Source organism: Diabrotica undecimpunctata, chromosome 9, assembly GCF_040954645.1.
Source record: "Diabrotica undecimpunctata isolate CICGRU chromosome 9, icDiaUnde3, whole genome shotgun sequence".
In the NCBI taxonomy this organism is placed as follows: Eukaryota; Metazoa; Arthropoda; class Insecta; order Coleoptera; family Chrysomelidae; genus Diabrotica; species Diabrotica undecimpunctata.
In genome coordinates, this window is record NC_092811.1 from 81,288,528 (window position 1) to 81,293,791 (window position 5,264).

Sequence of the window (5,264 nt, forward strand, 5' to 3'; positions counted from 1 at the left end):
GTAATGAATTTACAATAGAAACAGATCACCAAGCTTTAACGTCTATATTAAATAACAAATATGGAAACAGTAGAATACATCAATGGAGTCTAATATTGAGTGAATACTCATTTGAAATCAAATACATTTCTGGAAAATCCAATATAGTGGCAGATGCTTTATCAAGGTTAGAAAATACATCACAAAAAGGGCAGCGAACAATAAAAATTGGATTAAATCAATTAGTAGAAAGTACTGGATTATATTCTAAAGAAGAAATTATAAGAGATCAGATCAATTTGAGGGAAAAACAAAAAGTCCTTAAGAAAGATGGAGTTTATTATAAAATAATAAATGGCATAGAAGTATATGTAATAACTAGAACTTTAGCAAAGAAAATATTGAAAAATTTACATAACAATTATATGCATATTGGTTCAAGAAAGCTATGGATGCTATTTAGGGGCAATTATTTTGCAAAGAATGACATAAGTATAGCAAAAGAAATTACTACCCAATGCCCAATATGTCAACTAAACAAAGAAAAGAATTTCAAAAACCAGAACACATATAAATCTAATGTTGTATATGAAAAACTAAATACAGTGTCCATGGATTTTATTTCAAATTTAGTTCCAAGTCCAACAGGAAAAAAGCATATACTAGTGATAGTTGATTTATATACAAAATTTATTAAACTATATCCCTGCTCCAGAACAAATGTTAAAACATTAAAATTATATATTAATCAATTTTTCGAAGAAATAGGACCATTTAGAAATTGCATAATAGATAATGCTACATATTTTAACAACCAAAAATTTCGGACATTTTGTAAGAAAATGGGAATCAACATTCATTTTACAAGTATCAGACATCCTCAGGCAAATCCTGCAGAAAGATATATTAAAGAAGTTATACAATATTTAAGGATACTGTGCCAAAATCAACATGAAACTTGGCAGCAACATATACCACTAGTAGAATATTTTTTAAATAATACACATAATTTGAATACAGAGGAAGTACCAGAATATTTAATGTTTGGCCATATAGGAAACAGAAAGTGGATTAGTGAATATAATCAGGATATGTTAGAACAAGTAATGCAGAAAGTGAATAACCGAATTAGGAGGAAAGCTGAAAAATATATCAGAAGACAAAATCGAAATATAAAAAAACCAATCACATTTCAAAAAGGAGACCTAGTGTTAATTCGTTCACTTAGAAACAGTAATGTTAAAGAAAATCGTTGTAAGAAATTTCAACCAATGTTTGAAGGTCCATACAGAATTGAAAATCAGAATGGACTAAATAGTTATGTGTTAATAGATGCAGAGAACAGACTAAGAGGCATGTTTCATATCAACGACATTTTTCAATATCATGAAGAGAATGAATAATGTTTTCTATACCTTTAACACAAATATAAAATCACTAATAATTCACTGATATATCCATTTTATTCAATAGACTTGATTTGTTAAATAGATGGTAGATTTCATTGTTGTGAATAAATTTGACATCATACTTGTTGAATTTTGTACATATGGAAATTGTTTGGTACCCTAAAAATCATAATTTGGAGTTAGATACAGAATTGATTGTGTAAATGTCTTTATAAAAAGTGTAAAACTTACCAATTTATATGGATGAAAGCCTTTTGAATGGAAATAATTCCTAGATTTGTATCCTAACATCCATTGTAAAATGTAAACACACAACACACAAACTTCCATTTGACATGACAGTTTGACATAGACAGCGAACAGGGATGTATTTAACACATTTTAAATAAAAAAAAATTGATTTATTAAATTTAATAAGGTATGAGAAAATTAATATTTAAAAAATAATAAGTAAATTATTTATTTTAAATATTATTTTGGGGTATTGATACGATTGGGGTTTATAGAAAATAATTTATAAGTTATATACTACATAATATTAGATATAAAAAAGTATTTGATTATTTTAAATAAGTTATATACTAGAGAATTTTATAAAAATATATTTATGTGAGGGCATTTTAAGAAATTAGCATATAATAATTGTAAAAAGTTGTATTTTAGTAGTTATGATTTTGTAGACATATTTAAGTGAGCCATGTGACTAGGCAACACACTATACATACTCTCCAAGTGACATTTTAGGAATTAAAGTGGGGTTATAATAATAATGTTAGTTTAAAATGTTTAATTTATATATATTTAATGATTTAAATGTTTATTCTGATCTGAAAAGCCTAAATGTCAACAAAATTATCAATAGAACATTAACGAATTCTCCAGAATGCAGAATTTGATCTTTTTTTATGTTGGAACATTCTGGAATAATGATTATGTCGGTGGATCGAACAGATATTTTTTTCGAGAATATCCATATAGAAGAAATAGAACTAAATAGAACATGATTTCTTACCAGATGGTTCTGGAACATCCGAAAAGATATAAATACCCATGATTTGGATTCAAGATGGCAGTTTATTATGAAAGTTAGTAGAAGATAGACTCATTTAGTTAGTGAAGTCAATTGTTCAGAATTTTCAAGACAGTCAATCAGTTACAAATAGTCCAATTGTTTAATATAGTGAGTTAAATGAAGATTAAAAATTATGCACATTTATAATTATACACAAATAATTATTGAACATTAAAAAAGTATATTAGAAGAATATTGGAAGAAATTAAAATTATATTATGATTGGAGATTAGTATAAATCAACTTATAATAATTGGATATTGGTATATTGAAAAGAAGAATAAATATAAATGCTGTTTTGCTGGTTTGCTTGGTGGTTTATAAATGCTGGTGAAGAAAAATATATCTTAAATTGGTAGAAGTTGATAATTGAAAAAAGTAATTTCACAAAAACAAGGATAACCGAAGTACGAAGACATTCAGTGGTGATTATAATCTGTATAGTGGAAAACAGTTCATTTAGGCATTCAGTGAAAGAAAGGTACAAAATTTTGTTAATATAATTTAGTTAGTGTCATAACAATTTCAATTTTGAAGACAGTTTGTTTAAATTTTACATTGTCTATAGAATTTAATTAGTTTTATAAGAATATCAATTTAAAGATAGTTTATTTTAAATTTACATTGGCTAGGTTAGATATATATGTGTGTTTCATAATAGTTATAATAAAGATAATTTAAAAAAGTACTTACAAACTAATTCTTTGAGAACCGCGATAAAAACCCTATATATTATATTATTAAAAATACTCATTGCTCATCATTCAAACAAACAATACATCATAACAATTTGGCACCCAACGCGGTTTCTCTCTATTTAAAAGAATTAGTTTGGGAAGATAAGTGCTCTCATATAATTAAATTAATTATCAGTAGAAAGGAAAAATTATAGATTTTATTTTTAATTATATTTGAACAAGTCTCAAAATGTCTCAAGGAAAGAAAGGTACAAGAAGCAAAAAGAATGAAGAAGATGTGGAAGTAGAAACACAACCTATACAAGAGGAGAGTTTAGTTCAAGTTCCACAAGATACTGCAGAAATGAATCCAGAAAGAGAGGAAAATGTCAATATGGCAGCTTTGATGTCTTTAATGATGCAGATGAACAAGACAATGGAAGAGAATACGAAAAAAATGGAAGAGAATTCAAAAGAAATCAAAGAAGACATAAAAAAATTGGAAGAGAATTCAAAAGAAGTCAAAGAAGACATAAAAAAAATGGAACAGAAATTAGAAGAGAATTATAGAAAATTTGAAAAGAAAATAGAAGATAATAATAATAAAATTGTAAAACAAATAGAAAAACAAATGGATAAAAAACTTGAAGCTGCAGAGAAAAAAGTAGCAAATGAAATAAAAATTATACGGAATGACTACAAGAAAAGGATAGAAAATGAGAGGACAGAAGTAAAGAGGATTATTCAAGATAATAAGATAGATATAGAACAGAAAATAGAGTTGCAGAAATGTAACTTAGAAGTAAAAATTAACGAAGACAGGAGAAACACAGAAGAAAAATTAGATGATATACAACAAAATATCCAAATAAATAACAATCAAATAAGAAATGTGGAACAGAGAATAGATGATATTTCACAAATGAGAGACATAGGGAGACCTTACTTAAATTTAACAAATGAGACTGGGATTAAATTCTGTGGTAATATAAAAAATTTGCATCCTAGAGTATACATAAATAGTTTAAAACATAAATTAACATTTGTGAATAATATTGATGATATTAAAGATTATATTAGAATGACATTAAATGACAATGCAGCAACTTGGTTTGCTAGTATTGAGAATGATTTAAATAATTTTCAAACATTTGAAAATAAATTTTTAAATTATTACTGGGGTGAATTAGAGCAAGCCAAGTTTAGAGAAATTCTATATTTTGGAAAGTATAATCACAATTTAAAATCAAATATGGTAGATTATGCATTGAAACTGATAACAGTTGCAAAATATTTAGAACCACCACTTAGAGTAATATTTTTAAGTGCAAGTTTAATTGGCTGGTACCAATCTAAAGTTTTTGGATGTAGACGATCTCTCATGCTTACTTTATTTATTTCATCCTCACTTATGTTATTAATTCTTTGGAATGTCCTCTCTGAGCAGTGGCGGCTTTTGGGGGTGAGCAGGATAGGCCGGGCCTACCCAATAATTTTAAGAGCTTTAAAATTGAAAAACATATATTCAAAAATTATGTTAATGCATGTAAATAACTTTTAAATGTACTAAATCACTCAATATATTAACGTCTGTTAAAACAACTATGTTATTATATTACCACAGAAAGCATCGAATCGTATTCAGGCATTTTAAATATCATTAATAGGCCCGATCGTAACTGGCTCACCCAGCTCACATAAGATCCCCGTACAAAAAGCGTTTGAAGTTAAGCAGCTTGCCGAACAACGATTTATATTGTCGTATTTATGCTTGCTGTTTAGGCACCAGACGATCGGGCCTACGTCGACCATCGTTGTCACTTGTAATGTAATTATCGAATTGTAATATAAATTTTCTTTTAAATTATGATAAAAAAATATGTAATAATGTATAATTGTAACATATTTTTAAACAAACAAAACAATTGGAAACAAGTGCACGGTTGCCCAAATAAATTAAAAAAAAATTGGTAAAATTCGAAGAAAAAAAATCCCATTTGCATGATTTCTATATCGCCTGATTGTATGCAACTTATATATGTGAGATTGATTTATAACTGATACAATAAAAATGAGTTTTTATGACGCTTTACCAAGTTGCAGTAATAGTAATGTTGATAGTGAGTG